At 42.3% G+C, this 18,296-nt stretch overlaps 1 long non-coding RNA gene across 1 annotated transcript in view; it reads right to left on the bottom strand.

Moving 5' to 3' along the window:
* The window catches only part of LOC125901213 (uncharacterized), a 142,706-nt gene that overhangs the window by 3,108 nt on the left and 121,302 nt on the right, over nucleotides 1–18,296 (bottom strand). The window contains exons 4-7 of the long non-coding RNA XR_007450951.1: nucleotides 8,336–8,426; nucleotides 4,509–5,916; nucleotides 887–1,080; nucleotides 361–475 (exon numbers count right to left, since the gene is read on the bottom strand). This is a non-coding gene — a long non-coding RNA (uncharacterized LOC125901213). The remainder of the gene's footprint in view (nucleotides 1–360; nucleotides 476–886; nucleotides 1,081–4,508; nucleotides 5,917–8,335; nucleotides 8,427–18,296) is intronic.

Genomic DNA, 18,296 nt, shown 5'->3' with positions numbered 1-18,296 from the left:
ACATTAACAAGAAATGCACCTCTTTTTGCGTTTATGACCAGGTGACATAATAATTGATACAGAGACATCTCTTGGTAATGTCATCCTGGTTAATGTCAAGTTGTCATTATAAGGACATCCCAAACAAATTTAATGTCAACTTGTCATGACAAAGACAACTTCTGGTAATGTCACTTTGATTAATGTCAAGTTGTCATAATAAGGACATCCCAAACAATGTCAACTTGTCATTACAAAAAATGAATGACACTTAATGACAGCAGGCATAAACGTTTATGACATGTACATAATGTTTATGACAAGTTCATGGCAGTGTCATATCATAGTTATGATAGTGTCATGTCACTCTTATGTAGATACCTTCAAGTAAAGTGTTACCGGTGATAGGCCAACAGAGAAGGACTGTGCTATTGGTTGATTGTGAATCAGCAGTAGAACAGCAGGTGACTCCATTGACAGCCCCGCGCGCTGACAGCTAGAGAAAGAGTGAGCACGCGTGGGAAATATGGTTATAGCCCAGCAACAAAACTGTTTTGTGCTTTAAAATTAATTTAGAAATTTAGATGGAATTGAAACCGACAACACCACACATGCAGGAGAACCAAGCAGGAGAATAAAAGTCACTTAAAATGGAATTTGTCACATTTAAGAATAAACAATGATGGTACCATCAGTTACTAGTGTTGAAGTATAAAAGCAACACCATTAATAAAATACTAAAGACAGTAAAATACAGTTCAGGCTCGCTAAAACACTAAAAATGGCTGTTCAGCAGTCGGCTAAAATCCTATCAAGCAGTTCGGTCCCATTCAGCAACTCTTTCTGTGTCAACATCCACCCTTTCAGCATCAGACCAACTCCAGCCTTACACGACTTTCATGCTGACCCCAAATTGCTCCAACTTCCTGGGCTACAGACTTCCTGCTGCAGACCCAGGCCTGAGCAGAACGGCATTGGCGGACGCTGTCAGCTGCACGTCTCCTTTCTGCACTTCTCGTGGATGTGGCTGATGGCTCTCGGGAGGGCTGCTCGTCTCTCAGTTGCTTGGTTTACTCAGGGTCATGACAGTTCAACAGTGCGCTGTTTGAAAAACAGAACAAAACACACGTCAAAACAGACCAAAAACAAGCAAAGCGATTAAAAATAAAACCATAAATAAAATCATATACAAACTCACAGGGTAAGTTAGAAGCACAGCACACTGATAAGAACATGCAAATAAATGATAAACACAGCAAAACATGGCGGGAAAGTGAATTTTTGACCCCGTCACACAAGGAGTGAATGGCACGCTTCTAACCCCGTCTCATGACTGACCGTAATCTATAACAGATATGATGGGTTAAGGGTTTGGAGGACAGCGTGAAGGGATGAGTGTCAGTCAGTCAACAAAACAAGTTATTAGCAGCTTTAACTTAAAAGAATCAGCTTCATTGTTCAGTTGTTTCAACTGTTTTCCCCCAAATAAAAATAGATCTGAATCAGGAAAAATGGCTCTATGCGAAATATATACAACTGAAGTGGAACAAAGCCAAATGTTGCAGCAGCTGCAAGTTTGTTTTGAGGAGTGTTTGAATACTTTAAATGTGACGTGCTGAACAGAGGAAAGGCTGAAGGAGAAAGCAGCAAACAGAGTCCAGCATTGTTTTCTCCTCTCTACATGTTTGCCTCATATGACTCATTCATTCAGGCTTTTAGTCCTTTAGAAACATGGAATACTTCCTCTGATTCATGGATTCTTTCTCTGCCCACTTCAATTATCCTCTGATAATTCTATCTGCCGTATTCGCCGCTGACACACACTGCAGCATGATGTTGTGCTATACGAGGCAGCACCAGTGGACTATTTCCTTTCCAAAAACTCCTGAGTGAAGGGAGGAACTGTGTGTTCCCTCTTGTGTCCTCTCTTCTCCTTTAGCCTTTGCTCCAGTAGCACAGAGACCAGCGAGAGACGGAGAGAGAAAGATAAACGTGCCCTCCCCCTCAGACAGGGAAATGTGTGTGTGGGAGGGCTGTGAATTTCACTCTGTGTTTGAGCAAACGTGTCACATGTTCGGACCGTGTATCTCCATCGATGTGGAGCCGCTCTGGTTCTCTCGAGTCCAAATTCTTTTGTAAATGTAAGTTGATTCATTCTCTGCCCATCTTTTGTCCTTAATCATGTCTGAATTAGTTTCAGCGGCCCTCTGTGCTTCGGCTGCTCGGGCAGTAATGACGGACAGATAGAAGGGGCTGGACTCTCAGCGCTTTCATTCTCCATCTGTCTATTACTCCAGTAATAGACCAAATATTCTGCTGCATGCACTCAGAGGTGAATCAAAGGTTAAGTCAGGGGACAGATGGATTATTAGTATCAGTACAGAGCTGTCTTCTGAGAGAGAAGAGCAGAGCAGAGCGCAGGAAAAACGAATGTATCATCTCACTGGGTCCAAAGGGGAACTCAGAGTTGTGCTCAGGTCAGAGCTGGATTTTAAGTCTCTCCTGGTTTCTAATTAAATTATTTATTCTTCATTTATTTTGAAGTTGAGCACAAATGGGACCAATTCAAGTATGTAGAAGTAGTATGTCAATAACTGGAATTCATTCATTTTACTTCCTGCTCACTGTTTGTGTGTGTGTGTGTGTGTGTGTGTGTGTGTGTGTGTGTGTGTGTGTTTATGTGCAATTACAGAGAAATAAAATAAGGCCTGCGGAAAAATGGTGTTTGTTTTTTGTTTGGGGATGCACTTCCAGTCTTGGGTGATGCACTTGTTGCAAGTCACTCTGGACAAAAGCCTCTGCTTAGTGAATGTAATGTCAGACTGAGACTGAGCAGGAAACTAACACGCTAACACTTTAAACATGACTTCACGCTGAGGGCACGTAGTCTACATAGGTGGTAGTTTTGATGACTGAGTGCTACTTCAGGGAGCCAGCGTGTGACTGAGGGCAGCACTGGAGAAGTGCACACATAAAAACAAAATATCTTTTCCATCTCACTTCCACATTAAACTGCTGACTTGTCCACCAAAATCACTTATCTTAGCTAATAGCACTAGCACTGATAACAGAACATCATACCTGCAAAGCTCGCAAGGTGCCACTAGTTGCGACCTAAATGCCAGAATGACGTTGGCATTGTATTTTTCTGCACACCACACATCAGCAGATATGTTACATTATGTTTAATGTGTGGTGGATATGTTGAGACTTAATGTTACTTTATGTTTCAATTTTTATCTTTATGTTGCGACAAAGCTGTGGTTAATGTGTGGTTGGGTTTAAGCACAAAATCCTTTTGGTTAAGGTTTGGAAAACATCATGTTTTGCCTTAAAATACCTGGTTTTGTTGACACAAACACAGCTTGAAAAAACAATAGTTTTTGTCCCAACAAACACAGCTGAAAATGTCCCACTGTGTCGTCAAAAAAATACCTGGTTGTGTCACAACAATGGCTGGAAATATCCCAATTTGTTGTTTAAAAAATGGTTTTGTCACAACGAGCACAGCTGGAAATGTCCTAATGTGTGGTAAAAAAACAACAACCAGGTTTTGTCACAAAACATGGCTGGAAATGTCCCCATGTGTTGTTTAAAAGACTGGTTTTGTTGCAACAAGCATGCCTGGAAATGTTCCAACATGCCATTATAAAAAACCTGGTTTTGTCGCAGCAAGCACGGTCGTAAATATCCTGACGTGTTATTAGAAATATACCAGTTTTTGTCAGAACAAACAGGGCTGGAAATGTACCCATATATTGTTTTGAAAGCATACCAACATGTCTTAATACTCGGTTTTGTCGCAACAAGCACAGCTGGAAATGTCCCAACGTGTTGTTAAAAAAATGCCCAGTTTCCTCGCAACAAGCATGTCTAGTTTTGAAAAGCTGAGTCCCAATATGTGGTCAAAAAATACTTGGCTTTGTCACAACAAACACATCTGGAAATGTACCAACATGTCTTTAAAAAAATACTTGGTTTTGTTGCAACAAGCATGGCTGGGAATATCCCAATGTGTCATCAAAAAATACTTGGTTTTGTCGCAACAAAATAGCTGAAAATGTCCCAATGTGTGGTCAAAAAATAACAGTTTTGTCAATAAACAAAGCTGAAAATGTCCTGCTGTGTTGTCCAAAAAATACCCAGATGTCCCATCATGTCATCAAAAAAATGCCTGATTTTGTTGCAAAAAGCATGGCTGGAAATGTCCAAATGTGTCGTTAAAAAATACACAGATTTGTCGCACCAAGCACAGCTGAAATTGTCCTGACGTGTCCAAAAAATAAATGGTTTTGTCACAACAAGCATGGCTGAAAAATTTCCAACATCTTATTAAAAAATACCCAGTTTTGCTGCAATAAGTGTGGCTGGAAATGTCCTGACATGTTGAAAAACAAAACAAAAAAAAAACAAAAACCTTTTGTCGCAGAAAGCAGGGCTGGAAATGTCTCGACGTGTCGCTAAAAAAATACCTGGTTTTGTTGCAATAAACACAGCTGGAAATGTCCTGATATCTCGTCAAAACTCACCCAATTTCTTATTTGTTGGTCTCGAGCAGTCGTCTGTTGCTGTCTGTTGCTTGGCAGCAGTTGTCACACCATCCACCATCCCCTTCACCTACCGATGAGAAACTCAGCTCATAGACATATAACCTAAACTACAACACTTTAGAAATGTTAATATTATATGTAGGAAATGTACAAATGTAACATATCTGTGGTTTGCAGAGATGTACAACGCCAATATTTTATTCTGGCGACTGGGGGGTTTTCTACAAGCTGTCATTTCTAACCTGACAGGGCGCAGTTTGATGCAGTAGCTGAGTGGTGTATGAAATGGAAGCAAAGTGTATCGAAAGTAATGAAATGGAACGTGGATGATATAAACCAATCAAATAAAATAATACATGTATTTCAGGTCATTTTTAGAGGCCGCACAAAATGTTTCTGGGGAACTATCCTGCACATGCAACAAAGCTACACAATATTGTTGTAATGATTAAACAGTTGGTAGAGGCAAAACAGAGCAGACATGAGTTTAAGACTTTCACTCATCAAGTGGACACAAATATGACTTGAGATGACTGATAATGTCGCTCTGCCGGATCTACTAAAAGAGTGACAGTAAATATATCAGTTAATATCTTTATAAGGCAGTGATTTGCCAGATGTGTTGTTTAGCCTATCATGCAGTTCTTCTGCCCCCAAATGGTCGAGAAAAACACTAATGCAGCTTTAAAACTTTTTCAAACATCATAAAACCATCAACAGATGTCAGAGAAGACGGACTGCAGGCAGACACATGAGCTTAAGTTTATGAGATTTTGTTGATAACCAACCAAAACTGGAGTGGACACATTCTGCATATTTGGAATTTCTGGATGACGGAAGAGTCGACACGGCTGCTTTCCTATCAAAGAACACTGGTGCAGGCTACATTACACAATATCAACATTAACTAGTTTTTATATAAATCCTACAGATACACTAAAGAAGTAATTTACAACCTTTAAGTCCTTAAACATGCAAAGTTATCCTGAAACTATCAGGCTAAAAGCTATCATTCTAAAAAAAGATCTGTTGTTTAATATCACTTAACACTCACACTAGAAGTAAAAATACATCGTAAACAGTCCTGAGTTACATCACCTCCTTCCCTCACAACTGTAACAAACCGTCTTTGCGTTTTTGCTGGCTTTTAATTGTGATGTGGATCCGCGGAGCAGAGCAGTGTGGGAGTGAGGAGGAGCGGCAGGAGAGGTTACCTTGAACTCTTGTACCTCCAATCTTGTGGAAATCCTTCTCTTGTCCGGGAAATTTAAGGGCTTTCTCTAAATTCTCTGGCAGGACACGGGCTGCATACGGTCCTTGACCCCCAGACACAAAACCCCAGACGGCGGTTTTCCATGAGAAACTCCCTGTTCAGCAAGGATATGAGCTGCATGACAGACATGACATTTTATAATTTAGGCAGTGAGCTGATTGCGGCGCTCTTTCAGGGAGAGGAAACACAAGAATATGACTGAATTCCTACATTAGTGTATGAAACAAGAGGAAATGCAAGCTCAAATTTGTACATCAATGTAACGTGTGTTTAAATTGAAGTGTATTGTATTGCGCCAATACGATCCTCAACCTGTAATCTATGATTTTCTTCCTTCTCTTTTTCATTCATTTTTTGAATTTTATTTGACTTTGAAGCTATACTTTTGGGGTTGGGGGTGTATTACATGTGTGTTAAATACTTGGCGGTTGTATTTGTATGTCTTTGTTCAGTGTTGTTAAAATCAATAAAGATAACGTTTCGACAGTATAATTATCCAGCTGGCGACTGAGCCGGTGAGTAAAATGGTTAAAGGGGAACTAATGTGTTTTTCAACCTGGGCCCTATTTTACAATCTACTTTTGTCTAAATGAGTGATAGGATGTTCAGTATTTGATATTTCTCCAATACGAAGCTAGGGCTGACCTGCCTGCAGCCAGTGAGCATGCGCTATATTAAATAATAGGGCACTCAGACAGCGTCAAACGATGTCAAAATACGTCCACTAACGGTGGACAGTTGCCCCCCCTCGTGGCCCAACTGTTGAACAACGCGCACTAAAGTGCCCTCTTGGCAGCCAAGATGCGCGATAAAGTGCCCTCCTGGGAGTCAAAACGCACGCTAAAGTGCCTTCCTGGGAGTCAAAACGCGCGCTAAAGTGCCCTCTTGGGAGCCAAGACGTGCGCTAAAGTGCCCTCCTGGGAGTCAAAACGCACACTAAAGTGCCCTCCTGGGAGCCAAAACGTGCGCTAAAGTGCCCTCCTGGGAGCCAACCGCACGCTAAAGTGCCCTCTTGGCAGCCAAGATGCGCGTTAAAGTGCCCTCCTGGGAGTCAAAATGTGCGCTAAAGTGCCCTCCTGGGAGTCAAAACACGCGCTGAAGTGCCCTCCTGGGAGCCAAGACGCGCGCTGAAGTGCCCTCCTGGGAGCCAAAATGCTTGCTAAAGTGCCCTCCTGGGAGCCAAAACGCGCGCTAAAGTGCCCTCCTGGGAGCCAAAACACTCGCTAAAGTGCCCTCCTGGGAGCCAAAACGCACGCTAAAGTGCCCTCCTGGGAGCCAAAACTTGTGCTAAAGTGCCCTCCTGGGAGCCAAAACACACGCTAAAGTGCCCTCCTGGGAGCCAAAACGTGCGCTAAAGTGCCCTCCTGGGAGCCAAAACACACGCTAAAGTGCCCTCCTGGGAGCCAAAACACGCGCTTAAGTGCCCTCCTGGGAGCCAAAACGTGCGCTAAAGTGCCCTCTTGGGAGCCAAAACGCTCGCTAAAGTGCCCTCCCGGGAGCCAAAACGCACGCTGAAATGCCCTCCCGGGAGCCAAAACGTGCGCTAAAGTGCCCTCTTGGGAGCCAAAACACACGCTAAAGTGCCCTCCTGGGAGCCAAAACACACGCTAAAGTGCCCTCCTGGGAGCCAAAACGTGCGCTAAAGTGCCCTCCTGGGAGCCAAAACACACGCTAAAGTGCCCTCCTGGGAGCCAAAACGCGTGCTAAAGTGCCCTCTTGGGAGCCAAAACATGGCGAGAATGCACTGTATGTGCCCTTTTTTTTCTTTTTGCCCCTGCCCTTCAAAAAGTCTGTGCACGCCACTGCTCCTCGCGTTTGTAAGGTAAGTCCAGCGGTAACTTCCTGCAACAACTCAAATCTCGCGAGACGTGAGATTTCAGAGCCAGACTTTCACTCTCTGAGTGAGTGTTTTTATTTGCCACAACAAACACGTCCGAATTTTTACCCGATTTTGACCAACTGGATCTGGATGAGCCATTTGAATTTGATGACCGCCTGTATTTATTTGAACACGGAGTACACGGACGCAGAGCTCATTGAAACTGAAGAGCAGACGAGGAGAGAGAGGGAGCAGCAACAGGCAGAGGAACATGTCCGAATCCAGCTAAAGGTAAAAACAGACGTTCATTTCTCCTTTCCGTTATGTCGTCTGATAATTATACTAACAATCCAAGCCTATCTGTGTGGAAAGAAAATGCACTTTTAGTGGATTTATTTTGATGTTGTTTGACACTGTCTGAGTGCCCTATTATTTACTATAGCGCATGCTCACTGGCTGCAGGCAGTTCATCCCGAGCTTCGTACTGGAGAAATGTCAAATATTGAACATCCTATCATTCATTTAGTCAAAAGTAGATCAGAAAATAGGGCCCAGGTTGAAAAACACATTAGTTCCCCTTTAATTATGGTTATAAAAAAGCATGTACCTAACTCACAGGACACACAATGACACATGTATTTGTCCTGTGTTTGCAGAAAACAGTCACTCACACAGACTTAGGGACAGAAACAGAAACTGGTCGATCCAGTTTACCTTCCATCCATGTTGTTTACTGGAATCTGTTTATTATTTGCTTGTTGCTATGGGACTTTTAGCAGTCACCCCTCGCTCACCCACGCTGAACCTTTAAAGCCAACAAACAGACACACAGAGGACAGGGACAGGAACACAAATAAGGTTAAGGAAGAGGAGACATCAGCGGGTGTGTGTGTGTGTGTGTGTGTGTGTGTGTGTGTGTTGGGGTATGGGCGCCAGTGAAAATTGGAAAGTGAGTCATCAGTTTTTAATCTGTTTTTAATCATCTCAGTACACATTCATGGAGCTCTCTGCCATTTGCTGAGCAGCCAAAGTGTTTATTTTCATTTAAGTAGTTTTGGAGGTAAAAACTTAAAATTTAAAGAGGAGATGAAGATGAGTAATTTAGTCAGTTATGACACACTCACATAAAACACCACAGCCTGATGTGGTCCTGAAATACTGAAATCCTAAATATCAGGCCATCTGGGAGCAATTCAGTGAATTAATTTGTTTAATTATCCTATTTTAAGAAAGAGGAGGTACTGTTTTTGGGAAAACAGGGTCCAGTAATGTCCAGACTTTTTTTGTTTGTGTGTCCTTGTGTATCAGTCTGTGTTCCCTCTCTAAATTCAGAGGTTTGTGCGGGTCCATGAACGCAGCACAGGTGGAACTCTTTACTTTTTTCTTCAGCAGCAGTTGGTGGAGTTTTGAGTCATTCACTTTTACCTGCCTGTCCATTGTTGCCTTACAGTATGTATGCTCTGAAGGTTAAACAGACCGAAAGCTCAACAATAAAGTGAAACACTAATGTTTCCAGCACCTTGCAAAGACCAAGCTGGGTGGAGTGGTGATTGCTCTGCATCAGAAAAAAAGTCTGATTAAAAGAAAAAGGCAGAAAAAAGTGATGAGGATAAAATTGGTGTGGCAACATGATGTTACAGAATCTGAATCTGGTACAAAAAATAGTCCACCCCAGACCTCTGAGGAAAATGTACATGAAACATGTTGACAGCTTTCTGAGATAACCAAACAAACCAGAAGTCTAACCTCAATGAGCATTTAAAACAGAATGATCCTAAAGCTATAGGACGCCAACTTTTCACCAAAGTGAGTCATACAAATGAAAATCAAACCATCAGATCTGCCTGCATCATCTAAACCAAGGAGCCACCTTTATGTTGGAATTCCTTCATCACAGTCCACAGTGGCAGCTGAGCTGTTGGCCTTCGACCAAGCCCAGAGAGCATGAGGGCTGTTTTACGTAACCAAAATCTGATTAATTCATAATCATCACATCTGTCCTGTCACATGGGTGAAACAGGTACATCTTCTAGAAATGCCTGGTCACACAGAACAGACCAAAGTGAAATTCTACATTTGGAGCTGGGGGTGTTTTTGCATCACTGCTGCACTGCTCGCAGCTCTCTGCTGCCATGGAGACGTGGAGGTTGTTTGCCCAACCTGGGCGTCGCGCACAGGGGAAAGTGAACTGATTCAACTTGTATTTTTCCACTGCATTAAAATAGTTCTCTGTGTGACATGGTATGTTTTTACCATGTTTTAAATCTCAACTCTATGCATGACAAGATCTACCTCGCCCACCTCAATCATATCCATCTCACATGTTTTCCTTCTACCATTCCTTTATCACCTTGTGGTGAAGACAGACAGCATTTAAATTCCACCTAATATGTCATTAAGGATTCAACCTAAGTACTGGTGTTTGTGGTATCAAGGTAGTTACTGTGATCTTGGTGAAGTAACTTTAAGAATTTTCACTTTCTCTTTTGCTGAAAATACTAGGCTTCTGGGGCACACTTCCCACTGGAAAAGCAGTGATGCCTCTGTAAAATACTATCAATTACAAGTTGCAACAAAGCACCCACATTTGGTGCCAAAAAAGCTGATGGAAACACAGTGTGAGTTGCTAAAAAACACCAATGTTTGGTGCCCTATAAGCCACTAGAAACACAGCGACAGGTTGCTACAAAACACCCACATTTGGTGCCTAAAAAGATGATGGAAACACAGGGACAAGTTGCTACAAAACACTCATGTTTGGTGCCTAAAAAGCTGATGGAAACACAGTGTGAGTTGCTAAAGTACACCAATGTTTGGTGCCCTATAAGCCACTAGAAACACAGCGACAGGTTGCTACAAAACACCCACATTTGGTGCCTAAAAAGCTGATGGAAACACAGGGACAAGTTGCTACAAAACACTCATGTTTGGTGCCTAAAAAGCTGATGGAAACACAGTGTGAGTTGCTAAAGTACACCAATGTTTGGTGCCCTATAAGCCACTAGAAACACAGCGGCAGGTTGCTACAAAACACCCACATTTGGTGCCTAAAAAGCTGATGACAACACAGGGAAAAGTTGCTACAAAACCCCCATGTTTGGTGTCTAAAAATTCGTTAGAAACACAGCCATAGGTAGCTAGAAAAAAAGCACTGTTAGTGCTTAAAAAGTCACTAGAAACACAGCCATACAAAATACCAATGACTGGTACCTAAAAAGTGCTATTTAGCACTGTTTGGTGCCAATAAAACTGCTGGATACACAGCGATGCATTGCTACAAATCACCCATGTTTGGTTCCTTAAAAGCCACAAAAATACAGTGACAGGTAGCTATAAAACACCTACGTTTGGTGCCTAAAAATCCGCTGGAAACACAGCGATGGGTCACTACAAAACACCAATGCTTGGTGTATATAAAGTGCTTTTTAGCACCATTTGGTGCCTAAAAAACTGCTGAAAACACAGTAAGAGTTGCTACAAAACACCAATGTTTGGTGCCTTTAAAAGCCAGTATAAACACATCAACAAGTTGCTACAGAACACCCACATTTGGTGCCGAAAAAGCTGGTGGAAACACAATGATTGGTTGCTACAAACCACCCGTGTTTAGCCCCTACAGAAACAACCAGTTTTGTTGTTTGTTGGTCCTAAACAGTGGTCTGCAGCTTGGCAGGCATCGCGCCTTGGTGTCACGCCATCCATAGTCCCTTTAACTTCCACCTGTGTGTGTGATTTGTGTGTTATGTGTAAACATATGTATGTTTTACTTCTCTGCTTGTGTCATAACTGTGACAGGATGGGGCGTCCTTTTGACAAGACCTGAAACCAAAATGAATGAATGAATTGATTTATTCATTCATAAATATCTATTATTAAGGGTTACCATTAAGTATTTAGGTTCAAATTAGTATTTGTGTCTCAAATATTTCTTACATGGCTCTGATTGCACTGTGTGACATACTGAAACTGTGTCATTAATGGTTAATGGATGTTCTCCAGAGCACTTGCGTTGTTTAATGAACACCAGCAGGGTCAAACCTGATGTTTGTTACAGCTGCAGTTCATCACTTTAAGTGGATGACAACTCATTTGATCAAAGTTTGCAGACACACAGACACCGTGTTGCTGTTAAAAGCTCTGATCAGATGAGGAACATATTTCTCAAGTTGAAACACCAAGTTCTGCTGTGTGTGTGTCACCAGAACAGAAAGAGCAAGAGGTCATCAAGCATCAGTATCATCCTGGTTGCTATGCAACGCAATTTTTTGAGAATGACGTAGCAGCCACAAATCAGCATTTGTACCTAATACATGGTAACAAACAGGATAATGATATCGAAAATAACAGACAAGTGGAAGTTGGAGGTGGTCTCTCAGCACGCTGCTGCAGAAAATGATGAGAAGACCATTCTGAAACAGAAGACGAGGGAACATGACGACCCATCAGAGAGAACTGAGTGCATGTTTTGCAAAAACTTAAACCTGGAGGGACAGTTCACCCCCCAAAATCAAAATACATGTTTGTCCTCCCCTGCCTTTACAGCTATTACTTAATCTAGATTGTTTTGGTGCGAGTTACCAAGGGCTGTATCATCAGATGGGCACAAAGCCTGCATCCAAAATTCCACACTAAAATGCTATTTAGTATGTTAAAACAGTTTGTGATATTTTTTTAGTATGACTAAAACCTTTGTATGAAACCAGTGTGTGAATTGCTAAATATGGACTGCCCTAACCTGATGGCAGAGACCAGGTATTTTTGTGTAGCAACAGGGTGTGATCCCTCACTGGCTTCCAAACAAGTGATGACACTAAGGCTACTTTTACATCTTTTTTGGATGAGGGTGCTTCTGATGTTTTATTTAATGAGTATAAAGACTTTATCAGACACAGTGGAGAGTCTAAAGAAAAGAAGTTGCCGGAGGGCTCTGCCGCTGATAAACAGTCTGAATTCAAACCTTTAACTCTGAGAGCACATGTTCTTTTCAAGCCGTCACAAAGAAGCTCCATGTGTTTGCTGCATGTGACTTTGTGGGATTTTTGAAGACTGTTCCTTGGTATAAAAGCCTTGAGTGGTAATTTATAGTCGAGTGTTCTCATCTAAGAACATGGAGTAACACACAGAAGGTCCAGCGTATGAAATATTATCATTTAAACCTTGAGCAGGCTTTCAAGTCATGCCCAGCTCTAATAGAAGGATTCATATCTAAATGACATTGAATTATGTCAAAGAGCAAGATTATAAAGACGTGAGGGAGCAAAAGACCCACAGATGTTTGGAAAAGAGAAGCTGCACATACAGATACGTCTGTGGGGAAGCAAAAAAAAAAGCTTTTTAGTAACATATTTGTTCCTTCATTCGTGTTTAGAAGCCTGTGAGGAAAGTAAAATATACTTTTATCTTGAACTTTATTCAAACCACTTTATTTGGAGGTAAAAGCTGAAGAGAGTGCACCTGAATTATTTGCAATAATCTCTGGCTGCACAAGGAAACTGTACGCACAACAGGAGGTTTGTCTATTGACTGTGATGAATATTTGCAACCTATAATTCATTTTCTTTTCAAGTAAGTCTGGCTAAGATAGGAGTTTGTTTAAAACCTGTATGATAATCTTACTGCTCTGTCTTGTATCCATCCATTTTCATCCATTTATCCAGAGCTGGGTCGTGGGGGCAGCAGGCCAAGCAAAGCATCCTAGACATCCCTCTCCCCAGCTCCTCTTGGGGGACCCCAAGGTGCTCCCAGGCCAGATGAGATATGTAATCCCTGTCCCAGTGGGACGAGCCTGGAACACCTCTAACTGTGCCCATGGAGCATCCTAAAGGCTCATTTATGCTCCCTTTACGTATGAAAATGTTACGTCCGTTTCAAACGATGTTACCGTCACTGCCCACATACTTCCATGCGCCCTTTACGTTGGCATGGATGTTAACCAATATATCCACCACCAGGCAGCCCAGCGTCAAAAGTTTATGACAACAACAAACTCAAAAACAAACATGGCGACTGTGAAGGAGATATTGATAATGTACCTCTTGTATAAAAGACAAAAACAGGGGCAGCATTGTAGGAGGCGGTGGTCGGTGAGGCCGTTAAATGCATCACGACTGGAGGACGGAGAATTCTTTTCTCTAGTACTGCCAATGAGAGAAATTGAATTGTTATTTCTTCTTCGTGTCTCACTAGAGCTACGTATTGGGTAGTGACAGCAACACGGTTCCCGGTGGTACTGCTCCGTTTGGCCCGTATCCGTAAGCTTTATGGAAACGTGCAGAAATATGGACGAAATGAATGCGAAGCACGGACAGAAGGCTTCGTCCGTATCCGGATCCGTATTTAACGTTGAGCATAAATGGGCCTTTATGCTACCTCTCTCAGTGACCGCTTACTGGTTCTGAACTGTAGTTGGGAACATCCACATCCCAATCCTCACCTATGTTCAATTTAACTTGGCTCGTCATCAGCTGGTAAGTAGCTTCTGGACCACTCTACAGAAGGAAGGATGGTGAGGCGATCAGATGCCATTCAACTAACAATGGCTTTATTGCAGTCTTCACCGCAAGACAACAAACGTGGCCTTCTCATGAGGTCCAACAGCACCCCTGAGTTTATCTAGACACTACTGCTGTCATCACTATTTGCTGAATGCCATCTTCACCATGACACTGCGAGAGAGCTGCTGCCCTCCACACACACCAGAGCACACATCACACCCTGACAGGCTACCCACAAGGCCACCGCCCTTAAAGGGAAGAAAGGTTGAGCCGGTAACACTAACCAGTTGCCCAAACCACCTCAACTGACCCCTTTCGTCCCGAAGGAGCAGCGGCTCTACTCCGAGCTCCCTCCAAATGTCAAAGCTCCTCACCCTATCTCTAAGGCTGAGCCCAGACACCCCACGGAGGAAACTCATTTCAGCTGCTTGTATCCACGATCTCATTCTTTCGGTCACTACCCAGAGCTCATGACCATAGGGGAGGGTTGGGATGTAGACGGACCAGTAAATCAAAAGCTACCCCATCTGGCTCAGCTCCCTCTTCACTATGACAGTCCGGCGCAGTACCCGCAATACTGCAGATGCCGCACCAAACCACTGACCCATCTCTAGATGTCTAGCATAAATTGTGGTTACATTGCAGCCCGTTTCTTTTGGTGCTGGCTGCAGCGGTTTCGCTCAATACTGGGCCTCTTCCAAAAATGATTGGTCCCATTAGTCACTTGGGGCCAGCTTTGAATATTTTCAGTCACCCTTTAATTAGCAGAGGTATTTTAAAGCCTCTAAGTCTGATAGACATCCACTGGCAAACATCTTGTAAATTAATTTGTATGTATTCTAACTGCACTGGTAATAAAATGCATACTGTATACTGTTAGTACGTAGTGTGAAATTGTGACACATGGCTGGATTTTATCAGTTGCTGAGCAGAGTAGATGTGCAGGTGAAAAGCCAGCCACATTATCTGCAGTTGCTTGTGAATATGTTTTAGGAGGAAAGGTTTCTCGGCAGCTGAGTCGTGTTCTCTGTTTCTTTATAATGTGCAGCAGGTGCAGCTCTAGTAAAAGGATCAGGATTTACAGCAGATACAAAAACCAAATGGCATTTACAGCAGATCACTATCGTCTTACAGAGAACACAATTGTACATAAGATCTCTCTTTGTTCAACTGTACTTAGCTTCAACACATCAGCCGACACTTCCTAAAGTGACAGATCAACGGCAGCTGTCACTGCTGAAACAGCAACTTAAACACTATAACCATTACCACCACACACTCTTCAACTACTCCACCACTCAAACTCAGATTTGGATTACTTTAATCTCTGGCTCCTTAAATGACTTTTTAACTGCTTTCATTGCTTGATCATGGACTCACATTTCAGCTGCTTTCATCTTTTACTCTCTTCAGCTGACTCTGACCTTTTTTCAGCTCTTACAGCTGAAACACACAGGGCACTGCGTCACATAGGCGGAGCAGAGCAGGGTATATTGGGTCTCATTCATGAAATGTTCATAAATCTGCGGAGGTACTGATCGGAGGTACATGTGTATGTTCATGAATGCCAATCAATTGCAAATTGACAGCACGCTTCCGCTTGTCAGCAATTAGCCTACATCCCCACCCATGAATAGCCAGTGACTGCCATACATGGAGGCAATAATTATGGTACAGGTGCATCCTGTCGACCTGTGAACATGGAGTTCAGGGAGTGGCGGAGTGGTTTACCTTTTTGAATGATGAATACAAACTACAAGCACCTGCTGGCAAGGAGACTTATTTCAGAACATTAGTCGGCCATTGGCTGTACTCTGCGGTGTGTTCAGGTGCAACTTTTTGGCTAAGACGCTCGCAACATGAGGCGATGCAAAAGTTTGCCATTGTCGCCTCAAGTTCTTTAATGTCGGTTTGGTGTGTCTGGGCCTTTACAATTCCTCTGATACTTCCCAACAAGATCCATCAGTGCTTCAACTACAGCTGACACTTCGATTGCTTTAAGTGTTTCAGCTGCAACTGTCATACAAAACAGTTTTTCTAGTATGTTTTTGTCTTTTTCACTCATAAAATCATCACTGAATTTGGTGTCAAGAGTCTATCATTCTCCTGAGGCTGGAACTTTTCTTATTCCTGTAAACTACAGTAGTTGAGCCATGAAACTTTGCAGATTTTCAGAACAGATTATCTGCTTCATCCCCGCAGATAATCTCAGTCAACCATTTAGTCTCATTAATTCTGGGACTGATAGAGTAAACACAGTTTATTACAGCACAGAGCTGTAACCGGAGAGGAGTGTTTGCTCACTTTCAATAAACGCTCCCCTAAAATCCTGAGGGCTTTATGGGAGAAACATAGAGGTGACAGTTGAATACTCATGCAAGCAAATCAGACGTCTCCTCCGAGGAGATCTAATACCCTTCATTTGACTCTGGCTTTACTGGTGAGCGTGCTGTCAAAAAGGTAGAGTTTCCTCTTTTTATTAGACGTTTCTTTTCTTTCCTCTTTCTTATTCCTTCCCAAATAACTGTCTTCACTGGGAACTGGCAGACACTTAAATGCACAGAGCAGGCTTCTCCTTGCCTCACGAAAGCAATGACACTATTCAGCGCTGACCTTTTTTTCTCTGTTGGCACCGCACTATCTCTGACAAAGGAACAGGAGGGGGTTAATATAAGTTTGGCGCTAAGAAAAGTATATTCGGAAAGGTTCGAACTCCTCTTCCTCACTCGCCGTCTTTTTTCTGTGTCTTCATTGTTCTCTCGTCGCACAAAGGGGCCTTTCAGTGTCCAGATGTGATGGCAATGACAGACAAAGGAACAGGAGGTTAATATAAGTTTGGCGCTAAGAAAAGTATATTCGGAAAGGTTCGAACTCCTCTTCCTCACTCGCCGTCTTTTTTCTGTGTCTTCATTGTTCTCTCGTTGCACAAAGGGGCCTTTCAGTGTCCAGATGTGATGGAAATTGAAATCCAGAGTAAAATCAGGGAATAGTGTGCAACACAAAGGAGGAGGCCATTCAATCAGGGGAAAGACCCGGTCTCTCTTTCTGCGTAAGACGGGAATGAGACAGCACCAGGCGTGATGATCTACTGGTTGCCTGTTTCACATTAAGCCGACATGTATGGACATCACAACATCTTGTGTTATAAGAACTGTACATCTGTGCAAACACAGGCGTGGTTCATCCTCACGGTGCCAAATCCATTTTCACTGAGCTGCTGTGTGATAACTTGCTCCGATCAAACAGCTTTGGAGACTTGTTTACAGCTACACACATCGTTATTTTTCTATCAACAATGGAAATGTGACAAACTTACCGCCTCTGCAGGTCCTCTGAGCTCTACGTCGCATTTTAGCCTCTTTTAGGTCGTTGTTTTGGTAATCGCCCAGCACGTTAAGAAATATTTCACTGCTGGAAAGACGGTCTTTTTATAAAACTGGGCTCTTTGTGCAGTAACAAGATGCAAATGCTTCTTAAACTGGTGCCACATGATCAGAGAAAACAGAGCTCAAGAGGTAGAAGATCTACAACTGCCACAATGCACTGCGCCTACTGGACCAATAAATGCTCCTGCTGGTGTGATGAGCTGCATAGATATAGTTACACATTCTGATTAACAAATGTTGGTTCATTTCACACAATGTGCAAAATATGTATCAGCTAGAGCTGGATGTTTACACAAAGTGTTGCTTTAATCTCATATGTATAACACCACAGTGCTCATGGGAGCCTGGACACAGAACTGTTTACATTATTAGGTCATAATTTGTCTATTTCTAGTCAAAATGTCTCATTTCTAGTAAAAAAAAAATCTCATTACACTTAAAATAAGACTCATCACCTAAAAAGTTACTTGTTTTTAGGCAATTTTCACTTGTTTCAAGTAAATTTTCACTTGAAATAAGTAGAAAAATCTGTCAGTGGACCAAGTTTTTTTGCTTGTAATAAGAAAAAAAACCTTGCTCCAGTGACAGATTTTTCTACTTATTTCAAGTGAAAATTTACTTGAAACAAGTGAAAATTGCCTAAAAACAAGTAACTTTTTAGGTGATGAGTCTTATTTTAAGTGTAATGAGATTTTTTTTTGACTAGAAATGAGACATTTTGACTAGAAATAAGACAAATATTCTTGGTAAGATTTTGAGTTTTTGCAGTGTAGTATTATTTTTAGGAGTCCTTGC

The sequence above is a fragment of the Epinephelus fuscoguttatus genome, linkage group LG14 (genome assembly GCF_011397635.1).
Source record: "Epinephelus fuscoguttatus linkage group LG14, E.fuscoguttatus.final_Chr_v1".
Taxonomy (NCBI): Eukaryota; Metazoa; Chordata; class Actinopteri; order Perciformes; family Serranidae; genus Epinephelus; species Epinephelus fuscoguttatus.
This window is presented reverse-complemented; position numbering and strand designations above follow the sequence as displayed.